This window comes from Solanum verrucosum, unplaced genomic scaffold, assembly GCF_900185275.1.
Source record: "Solanum verrucosum unplaced genomic scaffold, falcon-dt-bn FXZP01000239.1, whole genome shotgun sequence".
Taxonomy (NCBI): Eukaryota; Viridiplantae; Streptophyta; class Magnoliopsida; order Solanales; family Solanaceae; genus Solanum; species Solanum verrucosum.
The window spans coordinates 1,130,543-1,146,546 of NW_026020009.1; the positions used below are offsets into that span (position 1 = coordinate 1,130,543).

At 36.2% G+C, this 16,004-nt stretch overlaps 1 non-coding gene and 2 pseudogenes across 1 annotated transcript; all 3 read left to right on the forward strand.

The window, feature by feature from the left end:
* Window positions 1–5,191: 5,191 nt before the first annotated feature.
* LOC125819814 (uncharacterized) lies at window positions 5,192–6,296 on the forward strand (annotated as a pseudogene).
* A 125-nt stretch (window positions 6,297–6,421) lies between these two features.
* LOC125819862 (U6atac minor spliceosomal RNA) lies at window positions 6,422–6,483 on the forward strand (annotated as a pseudogene).
* Window positions 6,484–7,835: 1,352 nt separating this feature from the next.
* On the forward strand, window positions 7,836–7,961 carry LOC125819844 (U6atac minor spliceosomal RNA). The gene has a single exon (XR_007442491.1). It is a non-coding gene; the product is annotated as a U6atac minor spliceosomal RNA (small nuclear RNA).
* Window positions 7,962–16,004: the final 8,043 nt, after the last annotated feature.

Sequence of the window (16,004 nt, forward strand, 5' to 3'; positions counted from 1 at the left end):
CAATCGTCACCTAGACCCTCTAGGACTTCGTGCCTTCAGTCAACCATTGTACAACTTCTGATTGTGCTTGGGGCATGTAACAAGCTAGAGCTGCAGCTGCACTAGCACAACATGATTAGCCTACAACAGAGGCACCTCAAGTCTAAGTACCACCTAGAGGTGCCCAATCCGTGAATGTGGTTGAAGCCATACCTTTAAAGAAGAAGATGCTTGGAGTGTTTCTCATACTCTAACCTGGAAGGTTTTTTGGGGCTGTTGGTGGGGATACCCACAAGTTTCTTACAACTTGCCATTAGAGACATCATATTCTAGGTCTTGTGGAGTCGAGAGGAGCCAAATTCACGGCACAAATGTTAGATGGGTCAGCTGGTAAGTCGTGGCGTACCTTCATTTAGACCACTTCAGTTAGGTCTCCTCTCTTCACTTGGACCAAGTTGTCTGAGTTTTTTTTTAGCTTGGCTCATCCCTCGCAGCTTCAATGATCGCCTCAAGATCGGTTCTACAGGTCAGAGCAGGTGCTCCTATGAGTGTGTCAGAGTATGAGGCGAGGTTCCACAAGCTGTTCGTCCACACTACTACGATTCTACTTATTAACAAGAAAATAGTTTAATGCTTTGTCTGTGGGTTATGGCTTCAGTGAATGGACACTTAGTCTATAGTTTCTATGGGTCATTTATTTCTCGATATTATTGATCACAGCCACACTATTGAGTAGCTTAGTCATGAGCCCCAAGGCGGCAATGAAAAAAGGTCTACAATGATGCCAAAATTTTTGAAGTTGTTGCTTGATTCAGAGAAGTTGGGCATAACAAGAGGCAACAACAACGTATTTTGCTTCAGCCATAGACAAAGTGACTGAGTTATGTTTCCTAGTTGCTTATAATACTAAGCATGGCCCTAAGATGTGAGCCATTTTAGATGTAATTTTTCTACCTACCAAGTAGAGTACGTTGTCAGCAATGCAAATTCGGCCAGATCAAATGAATTATCTTTAGGATACCAGAGAACCAGGCTCAACGTTCGTTTGAGATATCACAAAATCCTTTTGATAGCCTTCAGATGGGATTTCTTTGGAAATGATTGGAAGCATGCACAGAATCCAACAATAAATACAATGTTAGGTCTGTTAGCCATTATGTACATTAGAGATTCGATCATTCCTATATACTTTGTGTCAGGTACCAGGACCAAGTTTATCTTTATCAAGCTTCGTTGTTGTTGAAATAGGAGTGTTATTCGTCTTTGCTTCATTCAGGTTGAACTTCTTTAGTAGCGCCTTTTATGTACTTGTACTGATGAGTTGAACTACCAGATGAGGACTATTTGATTTGAATACCCAAGAAGAAATTGAGCTGTCCCATCATGCTCATTTAAAATTTGTTGCTCATTAGTTGTGCAAAGTCAGCCACATGTTTTGCAGATTTTCCTCCAAAGATAATGTTATCTAGATACACCTGAACTATGAGAATATTGGAGCCTTGATATCGAAGAAAAATGTATTGTCAATCTTGCCTCTTGAATACCCGTGTGCAAGCAAGAAGCTTGATAGGTGATCGCACCATGCTCTTTGGGATTGTTTTAATCCATACAAGGCTTGTCCTGTTTGTACACGTAGTCAGGATGGTCAGAATTTTCAAATCCGGGGGGTTGTTTGACAGATTAAAGAAACTTTGACCACCTATACAAGAACTGGGTTCTTCTGGAATTTTCAGAGACAAAAATGCAATACAATAAAATAGAGATTTTATGGTGGAAAACCTCCTTATTCAAGGAAAAAAAATGATCTACCCTCGTAGCATTTTAAAGCAAACTTCCCTAACTTCAAAGAGCAACTTTAGATTACAACTCTATAATAAAAAAAGACTAACTCTAGTAAATCACCTAAATAGCTCACTCTAACTGTTCAACAATTAACTATAATTGTATACTCTACTCTCCAAGAAGCCAAACTCACTCTTTGTTACAAAACCTCACAAATTCTCTTTCACTCTTAGTACAGTTATCTCGAAACAATAATTATAAGATGAAGCAATCCAAACTAAGCATATAGAAAGAAAAACCTAGTTGTAGTTCTTCTTTCCTATGTCGTATACTCTTTAGCGTTGCACTGCTCTTACCACTAAATTCTCTCAATTTATGAATTTCAAAAGTTGTTTTTCTCTTTGTGAAAGATCCTTTTATAAGGACGGATTCAACCCTAATTGGATCATACAAGGAAAGTAATTCTTTTCCTAAATTTTTTTCCTTTCCGTATAAGGAGTCTTCTTCACTTTTTTGCCTTAATTAGGAGTGTTTGTCTTCGACGCATCATTTCTTCTTTCCTGCTCTTTTATCTTAGTTCTGGTACAAGTTTGTGAACCTAGTTCACTTTGTTATTGTCAAAACTTTACTCAGAATATTTTAATGTCATCATTAATTTATTTCTCCTCTGAGGATTCAATTTCTCGAGTATCTATCAACATACATAGAGATTAATTAGAGAGCTTCATATCTTGACGATGGTTCTTTTTAATGCAATGTTGTAAAATATCAATTATATAGTCATTAAGCTAAATCTGTAGAAATTATTTCCATAGTGGAAATCAAGTCCTAATTGCTACTCCTATAAAATAAAAATGCAATGTGGAGACGTGAATAACATATCATTTAACATAAAGTTGTCGTCATGATAATGCATGTGAATTTGTCACGTCTCTCCTTATATTTTATGGATTCAAATATAATTAAAAATTATAAAAAGGAAAATAATAATTTTAAACGGATTAAAAGAGAAAATAGGTGTGAAAAATTGAAACAAAGGAATATATCTTTTTTAAATGTAAGAAGTAAATTATTACATCATTGATGATTTTAGCATGACATCAGAAAACTATTGAGGATAAATAATCAACTAAGAACCATTAATGAAATAATTATATTGATTGTCTAGATGTCATTAATTAATTAATTTATATATATTCATTCTATGCTCTGACCAAAAATAGAAAAAAAATTAAATGGTCAACTCCATGGCCACTATATAAGTAGTGTGACATTATCTCTTTCATGAAAATATACATACATTCAACAACATCAAAACAAAAAGATCAAGATTTTGAAAGGGCAACCAAAGTCTATATTGTGTATGTATCCTTTATCCTAGTGTCATTTCTTAAGTTTTGTGTTTGAAGTTTGATGAATAATGGTGTTCACTAAAATACAGGACTTGCATACTTTAAGTTTAAATGTCTTATTGCACTTTTTTATGGTTTAAATCGCTGAAAATTGTTATTAAATTGTATTACATGGGATAATCTTAGTAGCATTGACTGCTAAATTTTCATATTTTTTGGTGAGATCATTCAATTCCTCACCATAATTCGAATCTCCTTCTTAATTTTTCCCTTTCCCGAACCCTAATTTTTAAAAGAAGAATGTATTAATGAATATCATATATTATCACATTAAAAAAATAGTGTCATGTGATATAACTTTGTTAGTTAGACATTAAAGGAAGAATAAAAAAAAAGAAACAAAATTTGTCTATAGCAATTATAGTTACAAGTAAACTTATTCTCGGTATTGATGTATGATAATTTTCACCCCTTCTTAACCCTGTGTTGTTTCTCAACAAAAGAGAAGTAGCATGTCTTTTTGGGTTTTAAAAGGTCTGAAAGGAAAATGAAGAGTTGTGAATTTTCCGAAAGATGGTGACTTTTGTGACCTTTGGGAAAGGTTGTGATTATTTTCAATGATTGTGGCTTTTCCAAGGGGTTGTGACTTTTCCAATAAAGCCCAATAAGCACATGTTTACGCTATTGTTTGTTGTTTATAAATATATGTGTTTGCTATTAATTTTTAACAATAGAATTTCTGAAATTCTTCTTATTATTCACAAACAAATTCTAGTGTACTTTTTTTCCGTTGTGTGGTTAGCTGACGTTGTGATTTCAGGTAGCAATAGTAATACAATTTGAACAACATGAGCAACCAAGACCAATTCTCTGGCACCTCTAAAAGTCTGCTTAATGAAAACATTCCTCAGAAAAAAACTAAAAATTGAGAGATAATGTGAAGAAATTGATAGGCTTAGTGAGCTACCTTATGCTCTTATTATCCAAATTCTTTCTTGATTGTCCATTACAGACAACTTCAGAACATCTTCTCTCTCTTTAGATTGGCAATACTTCTGGACTTCTATCAACAACGTTGTTTATGACACCGAGGAGAATGGTCGCTTAGCTAACTCAGCAGTGCACAAATTCATTTACTTCATGGATAATGTACTACCTCTCCTTAGCCATTAAAATGTTCATTCTAAAATTTGTGTTCAGATATGATGATAGTCTGTCATATTTTACCGTAATTGACAAGTGGCTTGAATTTTTGTGATTAAAAAAGTGGAGGATTTATGCCTGAATATACGTTATAGATTTGTTTATCTGACGGGGCATGATCAATCCTATAGCTTTCCAGAGGTTCTCTTTAGTAGTTCATCAATTATAAAACATAGGTGCAATAATTGCACAATATGAGAAGATTGCGTACTAAATTAATCATCTATGGAAAGTTTAACACTGCAAAGTTTGTTTATCCGGGATGAACACATTAAACAAATAATGTCAAATTGTCCTTAATTGGAATCATTGAATCTATATGGATTTTATGGTTTTAATCGTTTGCACAAAATCCGTATATTAAAACCACAAAATCCATATATATTCAAAGATTCCAATTAAGGACAATTTGACATTATTTGTTTAAAGTGTTCATCCCGAATTAACAAAGTTTACAGTGTTAAACTCTTCATAGATGTCCAATTTAGTAAGCATTCTTTTAATGTTCTCCAATTATTGCAGTTGAGTTTTATAATCGATGAACTACTATAGAGAACTTCTTGCAAGTTATAGGGTTGGTCATGATGCCGAGTCGGATAAGCATTTCTATAACATATATTCAGGCGTAAATCCTCCACTTTCTTATTCACAACATAAAGTTTAGACTAAAATTTTTAATGGTAGAGCAGTTAAGGAGAGGCAGTTTATTATCCGTTAAGAAAATGAATATGTGCAGTGTAATGATTAATAATGACTGCAATTGATCCATCACAATCATCCTGACGGGGATTGGTATTCAATCAAAGATTATACACACTACTTTGAAATTGTTGTTCCATATACTGAACATTTAACGATTTCTGGGTTTTAATCATATGAAAATTAAGTTGCGGGACTTGTCATCTTTGAACCACGTAAATCTTAATATCTACTGTGATGAATTAGATGAGGTGAATGAAAACATAGAGAAAGATCTTTTGGCAAGTGTTCGTTGTGCTATTGAGCTAATATTGTCGTCCTGGTTTACCGTGGTCAGTTATCAGTCCCAAATGTCTCCAGTTTTTTTTATGTTAATTATGAATTGAGCTTGTGTTTTCTACCTATCAAATAGATTGTACGATGGGGGTCATCATTTTTCACAATTAACCTGATTAATTATCTATTGATTCACTTCCTTTTAATTAACTCATATAGTTTTAATTTAGTACGTGAGGTTAAATATTAGTTCCTTTTATTGGTCTAAGCTATAAGGTATTACAAGAATGGGAAATCACCACAGGTTTAGTTTGTAAGCCCTGTAAATTAATGTACGTACCTTTTTTCTTCCTTATTATTCTGTTCAGGTGATTTCCAGTTTGATGTTGGAAGAGGAAGACATATCCTTACTGTTGTTGGAATGCAGATGGTTGAAAATAAGTTCTTATATTTCAAAACATTCCTTCCCCTAGACAACCTCTTAAGATCAACTCGTAATTTGGAAAATCTAATGATATTTCTTGATATGCCAGTATGTTTTCAATTCACAATATCTTTATATCAACTGTAAATTGATCCCTTACAGCCTCAACTACTTCAATTTCATTAATATCGTTGTGAAGCTTACCACCTAACCTGATTCGTCTTTGTTATGTATTTGTAGAACCATGCTTTTTTTAGGGTGAAAACATTGATTTGCTAGAAGAAAAGCCCCTCTCATTTGAACAAAACATATTCAAAGTTACCTTACAGAATTTGAAGAATATCAAGGTTATGCAATTTTGTAGTCGTACGCGTAGTTTTGACGCAATAAAGCTCCATCAATTCTTAAAGTTCTTACTTGAGCATGCAATAAATACCGAGAAACTTGTTATAGTACCAGAGCATAACAATTGCAACAGTTGTTCTACGAATACCTCGAATCTAATGAAGCATTTGTTAGCTTTTCCAACAAGTGCAATTATTTCCTTCGGAACAATTAGTCATAATGTTTTCTATTCTTAGTTCATTGCTCTTATTTTTGTTGACATTTTTTTTGTTTTAATGAGGATAAATTGTTATGAAATTAAATTATGTGCCAGCCATTAATTAGAACAAAAAATAGTTGATCGTCCCTTAACCTATGGTTTGTGCTCGTAAAAAGAAGAGCTAGTTTGCATCTCTATCTACAAGGATGGAATTAGCCTTCTTTGGAGTGGACTTGCTAGTTGGGCGCCCTAGATTGATTATCACTGTTGCTAGCTGGGCTGAAAGTTGACTGGATTATTAGATATTGTGGTTAATTGGGTTGGGAGCCTGACTTTTGTTTCTTGGGTCTGGATTTGTGGTGCCTCTCTCTTATAGACTTATTTACTCTTTATACATGTTAGGCTTATGGGGGTCTGTTTGAGTTTCACTTTAACATATGCATGAGTGTACATTCTAGGCTTATAGGGGTCGAGTTAGGTTTAGCCTAGATGGATTTAGATATACTTTCAATATGCTCGTATGCTTTCTTTCATATATGTTTTGACCTCTGATGTGTTACCATTGGTTTTGTTCTTTCTTGGGTGACTTGGGATTAGGGTTATTCAGGTTGGATACTTCTTGTGATTCCTTGTGAGGGGATGTTGATCCACGGTGGCTTAGTATTGATTGATCTCATATTCGACATCCTTTTGGGAGTCAGTCTCTCTTTCTAATTGGATGGCTTTGAAGTGGTCTGTCTAGATAGGAGACTTTGATATTTTTAGACCCTTTTTGGAGTCGACATGCCCACATGTCAATCTTGCTAGTTGGGCTGGGAGTGGACCAGATGGCTGGTGACCTAGATTGATTATCACTCTTGCTAGTTGGGTTGGAAGTTGACTGGATTATAAGATATTGTGGTTCCTTGGGTTGGGAGCCTAAATTTTGTTTCTTAGATTTGGATTTGTTTTGCATTTCTCTATTGTAGACTTAGTTACTCTTTATACATGTCGGGCTTACAGGGTCTATTTAATTTTCATTTAAACACGTTTATGAGTGTATGTTATAGGCTTATAGGGGTCAGTTAGGTTTAGCTTAGGTGTAGTTAGATTTACTTTCGGTATGCTCGTATGCTTTCTTTCATATCCGGTTTGACATCTGTCTATTTCTAGATTTTATCTTTTCATATTTTTTTTACGTTTCTTGCTCAGTAGACACGTGATGTCTACAAATTACCCATTTTTTATACTCATGCTACAATCTTAATCTGTTTCATCATGTAGGTCCTAGTACCAACTAGCAGTGGTTATTGTTTGTGCCATTAGAAGAATTAGGGATTTGGAGATGAGTGTGAGCACTTGGACCAATTTGTCATAATGTTTGTGCTAATGAAGCATTTGTTAGCTTTACCAACAAGTGCAATTATTTCTTTCGGACCAATTAGTCATAATGTTTTCTATTCCTAATTTGTTGCTCTAATTTTTGTTGACATTTGTTTTTTTTGTTTTAATGAAGATAACTTTTTTTAAAAATTAAATTATGTGCCAGCCATTAATTAGAACAAAAAATACTTGATCATTCCTTAACCTTTGGTTTGTGCTCGTAAAAAGGAGAGCTAGTTTGCATCTCCATCTACAAGGATGGAATCAACCTTCGGGTTTTACCTGTTACCACACATCCATTTCAGGCATTCCAACTCGATGGGACCAATAAAGAATGTGGTCCAGTTGATGGTACTGCTTTTCTCTTAGCAAGAAGTTTCTGGATCTAGCTTTGGGTATAGAAAAATCTTTGGTAGGAGTGTTACCCATAAATGGGCCCTAACTGAGGCAAAGAATCATTTAGTTGTTAGTGTGCCGTTTATTGTGAGCAGCCCTTAAACACGTTGGAAACTAGGATATGTTCAGCAGTAATGTAGTAGTTATCTTCTCCACAATTTGGAAATGTTTGTTACAAGGTAGCCAATAGAAATAGGACAACTGTAATTATATGATTGGTTTTCTTCTCTGAGCTTTGATTATAAATTCTTGTACAGAGCATGATCAGAAATACAACAAATATTTTCCATCGTATTCCATTTTTTTCTACAAGAAGGCAAAAACTTAGAACAAATGCATAGAAATGCTAATCCATTTCTTATAAAATAAAATCATTGAGACGATAAAAAATTAGACGTCATAGCAATAACAATACCAGTTATAGAAGTCAGAAAAATAAGAACAATAATAGTAAAGTTGAAAGATTCAAAGGGTTTGTTGGTAAATTTCATAAGTATGAGCTAATAGAGAGCAGAGAAGTCAAGAGGAATATCGGTAGAAGAAATTTTTTATTGATGTCTTCAAATTACATTTTTAAGACTAGAATAAAAAATAGAAAGAAGAAAGCAGTAAACCCACGACTAGCACATTCCTAATTCACTAACTTACTCCTAAATAATAGGAATAGATGGCTAACAACTAATTGACTAAGTTTTATCTAATATAAAGAAGTAAAAGTAAAATTAATTGCAGTTGATAAAGCAAATTCCTAACACTCCTCGTTGCTTTGGAAACTTAAAACTCTAATTTTTCTGTCTGAGATGTTGAAACTTACTGACTGGTAAAGGCTTAGTGAATATATCATCCAATTGTTCTTCCGACTTGCAGTAGACAAGAGTTATATCTCCATCTTTTTGCACTTCTCTCAAGAAACAAAACTTGATTTTGAAGTGCATAGTTCTTCCATGAAACACAAGATTGTGAGATATAGCTATTGCTGCCTCATTGTCCACGAACACTTTGATGCTTCCAGTTGGTTACATATGCAAATCAACCAGAATTTTCTTCAGCCACAATGCTTGATTTACTGCTGCTGAAGCTTCCACAAACTCATCTTCGGTAGTAGATTGAGCTACAATATCTTGTTTCTTACAACCCCATGAGAAAATTCCAGAACCAAGACTAAAACAGTACCCTGACGTACTTTTTGCATCATCCTCGGGACCACCCCAATCAATGTCGGAATACCCACAAAGATTCACAGGTTGACTCTTCTGAAACTTGACTCCATAGGTGATGATTCCTTTGATGTATCGCACAATTCTTTTGGATGCCTACAAATGACCTTGACTAGGACAATGCATGAACCATGATAAAACAGTTACAACATACAATATATCGGGTCTTGTTGCTCTAAGATACATTAAACACCTAATGAAACTTCTGAAGTATGTCTCATCCCCCTTTTCGGCTCCATCATGTTTACTTTGTTTCTCTTTTTGGTTCATGGGTGTACTAATCTCTTTGCAATTTTCCATTTCGAATTTCTTGAGAATTTCCTTGCGTACTTTTTCTGGGGAACGAAAAACACATATTTTCCTTGTGTAATGTCCATTCCAAGGAAATATGTCATAAGACCAAGATCAGACATTTCAAAAGCTTGCATCATATCTTTGTTGAACTCATCAATTAGCTTTTCCTATACCGGTACGTACCACAGGATATTCAGAGCACGTGATTTAGAAAGTTAAAGGAAAGTTTCCCTTAAGAAAGTGCCATTTGATAACTTCGAGCCACAAAGTGTTAGATATATGGCACTAGAAATTATGATCATTTGCAAGCATGATCACCCCAATATCATCAAATTAGAGCGTCTAACTATCTCTAGATTGTAGCATGTATCTTGTGTTTTAAGATAAGGAACATGATATTTAAGGAATCATGTCTTGTTCAGAAGTTGTGTTCAGTGAATCACAGGTTTGCTAACTTTTCATAACATTAGCTTACCAATTGTTCGCGGGTGAAACTCGAAAAAAACCTATTAAGAATGATACATAGTTGGTGATGGTCCAGGTAGGAAAAGAAAAGAGAACAACTACTTGTTCACGTGTGAAACTGGTGAAAATGTGATAGTTATAAATAAAAAGCTAATAGGAAGTATCCTTGTGAGCATAGGAGAGTGTTCTTACTTGACATCTTTAAACCTTAGGAACAACGATCTATCTGGCTTAGTTATTGCACTTAAATGAAGATGAACTATCTGGAGGGGTGTCCTTTTTCTTTGAGGAAGGAAGCCACTTTAAATGAGAAGGAAAATGCTGCCAAATCGAGAATAAAGAAGGGAAGTTCCATTAATATCATTAGATAAGTAGGCTATTCTATGTTTTTTGATGAATTCGATTGGATGAACATACAAGGTATAGTGAAGAACCTCGACAATCAGGTTACAACCCAAAACCAAATGAACCAGACAAAATTGAAAGAAATAACACAACAATTAAACAAAAGCTTCACTAACAAACATCCTAAAACAAAAACATAAACTTTAATAATATAGGAGACTTAACTATCCTATTTGGAAAGCAATCAGCTGCGTCTGTGTTTGGTCTCTTGTAGGTCTTACCTTCTACATCAAATGAATACTCTTACAGGTTTCACCGACATGTATTTCCTATAAGCTAATTACAGTAAAATCAATCGATGACTAAATCAGCCAAAAAACAGAGACATGTACTTTGAAAATCAAGCAGATGACTTCTCAAAAGTCTACGCAAAGCTGTTTCATCAAACTTTGTTAAATCCAGTGTGTCCTAAGTAAAAATAACTATCGACATAGTTAATCCAAGCATGACTAATATTCTTTAAAAATGCAGTAAAGCCTAGGGATCTTCAATTTATCAAAATATAAATAATTGTGTACTTTATTATAATTACCCTATGATGGGTTGTTCTTCTAACTGTTTCTCTTTTTGTATAAAACTAAGGTTTCTAGAATAGAAGATGTGGACGGCGGTGGATCTATGTTTTTGGAATAGAAGATGGAAGGTAGTGGACCTTCAAAACACGCGGCAAGCACAAACAGTAAAAAATCAACTAAACAAAAATTAACTTTAAGTAGAAGGTGATAATTTATAGCAAAGAGAACATTGAAAAAATATAAATCCAACAAACCCAGCAAAAAACGAACTTTCGGTAAGGAAGATTTGGAAATCTTAATTGCAATAGTTCGGATTGAAAGGAAAACCCACAATATTCATGAAAGAAAATGGGGTGTACCTTTTCCTTGTTCTTGGAAAGATTACACCTCTCTTGATCATAAGAGTATGATTTTTGGAATTGATGATGTGGAAGGCAGTGGATTTACATTTTTGGAATAGAAGATGTGGAAGGCGGTGGACCTTCGAAACACCAGGCAAGGATAAACACTAACAAATTAACTAAATAAAAATTAAACTTTAAGTAGAAGAAGCTAATTTATAGCAAAGAAAACATTTAAAAACATATTAATCCAACAAATCTAGCAAAAAATGCACCTCTGATAAGTAAGGTTTGCAAATATAAATAGCAACACTTCAGATTGAAAGGAAAACCAACAATATTCATTAAAGAAAAAGGGGGAAAGAGGTGTACCTTTTCCTTGTTGTTGAAATAAGTAGATGTACCACCTCGAAAAGCAGACCTAGAAAAGAATTGAAGAAAGTCACCTGAAGCAGTGAACCATGGAAGGGTTCACGGACCTTGATAGGATCCATGGTCCATAGACCTGCTCATGGTCTGGAGTCAAACTCCACTAGGACCAGGTGTCAGACCACGGACGCCTTCACGGACCATGGTCTTGACAACGGGCAGTGGTGGTGTCCGTCGTATAGAACCAACAGCCTCCCTAGCCAGCACCTTAGACACCCACGCCCAAGTGAAGACCACGAGGACCTTCACAGTCCGTGGTCCTTTGGGAGCGTCCATGAAGCCTAACCAGTAAGCCCTAAGCCCTGAGCCTCCAGACTTCAGCCCAAGTGAAAACAACGGGGATCTTCATGGTCCGTGGTCCTCCACGCGGGCCATGGTAGTGGCTCGTGGACCAAGCTTTCAGAACCACATGACCAAGTGAGGACCACGAGGGCCTTCTAAGTCCATGGTCCCTTTCACGGTCCGTGAAAGGGCCGTGGTCAGCCCGTCTACCGATTTAAGTCAGGCTCTTTTAGTCTTTTCCTATTTCGTTGGACCTCTAAACTACGTCATTTTAACCCCAAACTACGTGGTTTTGATTAGTTTTAACATAGAAACATAAATAGAACTTATCTAAGTCAGATCTTGCATCAAAACTTAGAAATTAGAGCATGAAAAGGAAGCAGAAGGTCGAACAACCCCAGTTCCCTAAAATTGAAAGATTTCTTCGTGGAATTTGTTACGAGGTATGTGGGATTGCACTAGTGGGTTCCTATCTCCCATTAGGTCCCTAGATTTAAGTTAGATTCTCGATTCCCTATTATGAACTAAACCTAGGGCTTCTAGAACATTAGTAGATTATGATGAATTAGCTATTTACATGTCCCAAATCAGATTATCATGTTATTACTTGGTTTCTAGCATAAATTTTAAAACCCTAGTTATTTATTTCTTTAGTTTTTGAATTACAGATGCTAGGTCAGATATTTCACTATTTCAGATATACATGCCTCAGTCTTGAATGTGTCATTATCAGTATAGTAATGTGCATTCTCAGTTTGCATGCCAGTTTTGAGCTATCCAATATATTACATAATTCAATCATAATGTGTTAATCATTTAATCTATTGGGAGTAGTATAATATCAAGTTGGACTAGGGCTAGTCTCCCATGAAGTCCTAGAACTACGAGCCACGTAGGTTGTAAGTCCCCTCTATGGGCATCATTTAAGTGATCACGCCAGCATGCCTCTACACCTTTGGCCAGGTGTATTGCATCCTCTCGATGGGGCATATACATCAGACCATATTTAACTCATGTGGTTTTATTATCGGTTATTAGTAGCTCCCACAGTTCAGTAAGACTCCATTGCATTGACCACATTTCAGTATAATCAGTATTCAACATCAGAATGTCTAAATTTGGTCATTGCATTCAGTTAGCACAATATTCAGTATCAATATCATGTTCGGATTATACTTTTGCGTTATTCCTTGTTCAGTTATATGTTTATTTCAGCTTTAATCTATTCTGCATGCTCAGTACCTTTCAAGTACTGATGCATACAGTGAGCTACATCTTCTCATGATGTAGGTTCAGGTCCTCGAAAGTCAGATCACACATAGATCTGTTTCCGATCTCCAGTTCAGCAGCATCAGTGGTAAGACCTCATTCTTCTTAAGACAATAGCCATGTTATCTTTTCATTATTTCAATCTTTTAGTTTCAGTTTTGCTAGACTTAGCTGGGGCATGTCCCAACACTTCTAGTTAGTTAGAGGCTATTTTCAGACATAGTTAGATTCAGTTTAGTATTTGAGTTTGATGTTTCTTTTGTATTAAACTTTCAGATTTGATATTCAGTTCTAGTATATGGGTATCCCCCATCATTTCAGATTTATTTATGATTAGCTTCCGCATCAGTTTTATTTCTCAGTTTATCTTTAGTAAGCTCATGATTATGCCAGCAGGGTTAGCTTGGGGTAACTTGTGATCCTAGGTCTCATGTCCGCATCTCGGGGGTAGCTCGGGGTGTGACAAACATGTTATCAGAGCACTAGGTTTAAGAGTCCTAGGATGTCTGAAAAGCTACACTAAGTATAGTCCTTTTCATGGGTGTGAAGTGCACCTCATCTAATGAGAGAGAGGCTACAAAGTGTTTTAGAAAAAATCTTCAGTTTCTTGTTACACTTATCGTGTGTAAGGTATGATCTAATTTCATTCTAACTCGACGTTCTACGATTCAGTGATCATGCCTCCTTGTAGAGCTAACGCCAAGAATGTGAATGCTAGGAACGCAAACGCAGTTCCTCCAGTCCCAAATCAAGAAGTTTCAAATGTAGAGTTCTGGAACACCATTCAGATGTTGGCTCTGAGTGTGGCCAATTAGAACAATCAATGGGTACCAGTTCAGGCAAATGGTAATGTTGGTTTAGCTGTAGCTAGAGTTTGGGATTTCGTTAGGATGAATCCGCAAGGGTTCTTAGGATCGCATGCTCGAGAAGATCCCCAAAACATCAATGATGAGGTTCAGAAGATCTTGGAAGTAATACAGGTAACTGCGAATCATCAGTTTGAGTTAGTATCTTACCAACTTAAGGATGTGGCTCATATATGGTATACTCAGTGGAAAGAGAACAATGGTACATATGCAACTCCTATCATTTGGGATTGCTTTAGTGAGACCTTTCGGGACAGGTTTTTCCCAAGAGAGCTAAGGGAGGCAAAAACTCAGGAATTTATGAACTTAATACAAGGAAGCATGACAGTCCAAGAGTATGGACTCAATTTTACCCAACTCTCCAGGTATATTCCTCACATGGTTGTTGATTCCAGGGTTCAGATGAATAAAGTTCTATATGGAGTGTCGACTTGGTGAAGACAGAGTGTAGAAATTCTATGTTGCTAGAAAATATAAGTATCTCTAGGCTTATGACTCATGCTCAACAGGTTGAGGGTGATAAGCTTAGATAAAGGTCTAAGGAGAATAAGAAGGCTAGGAATGGAAACTATGACTATTCTCAGCAGAAATTGGGTGGTGGAAATAGCTTGCAAGGTCAGCAAGAATTTTCAACTACAGTACCTTCATCGCCTAGTGTTCCATCCTCCATGTTCAGACAAGATAAAAAAAGGAGGGCATCAGGCTCTATGTCTCAGGGAAGTGTTATAGGTACCAAAACCTACCCAACTTGCCCTAAGTGTGGTAAGAACCATTCGGGCGAGAGCCTTGCAGGGAAGTCTGGTCACAGGTTGATGGATTGTCCTTCTAGATATGATCAAGGAGGAAATGGTAGCGCTCAGTCCACAACTTCAGCGGCACCAACAAGTCTCCCAACTCAGCATGGTAACTATTCTGGTACAGGTGGCGGACAGTGCCAAAACAAGCTCTATGCTCTCCAAGCTCACCAGGATCATGATGTAGTCAGTGGTACGTGACGAGTCTTTGATCTCGATGTTTATGTTGTGTTAGATCCCGAGGCTACTCTTTCCTTTGTTACTTCTTATATAGTAGTTAAGTTTGATGTTAGTCCAGAAACTCTCTCAAAACCTTTAAGTTTGATGTTAGTCCAGAAACTCTCTCGAAACCTTTCTCAGTCTCTACTCCAGTCGGTGACCCAGTAATAGCTAGACGGGTGTACAGATCAGTACCTAAGTAGATCTTGTAAAGCTAGAAATGGTAGACTTTAATGTCATTCAAGTCATGGATTGGTTACATTCCTATTATGCCTCAGTCGATTGTAGGACTAGGATCGTTCTTTTTCAGTTTTTAGACGAACCAATTTCATAATGGAAGGGTAGTAGCTTAGTGCCTATTGGTCGATTCATTTCTTACCTTAAGGGCAGAAAGATGATCTCTAAGGGTTATCTCTATCATCTAGTTCGGGTTAAGGATTCATGCTCCGAAACCCGAACTCTTGAGTCAATTCCAGTGGTTAACGAGTTTCTAGAAGATCTTCCCAGAGTTCCTCCCGATAGGGAAATTGACTTTGGAATTCATCTCCTTCTAGATACCAAGCCTATCTCTATTCCTCCTTACATAATGGCTTCATCTAAGATTAAGGAATTGAAAGAGCAGTTGAAAGACCTTCGAAATAAGGGCTTCATCACACCTAGTATTTCGCCATGGGGTACATCAATGTTGTTCGTGAAGAAGAAAGATGATTCTCTCAGAATGTGCATTGACTATAGGCAGTTGAACAAGGTCACAATCAACATTAAGTATCCCATCCCCAGGATTGATGACTTGTTTGACCAACTTCTTGGTGCTAGTCATTTCTCAAAGATAGACCTCAGATTGGGTTATCATGAGCTCAAAGTCAGAGATAGTGACATTCCGAAGATAGC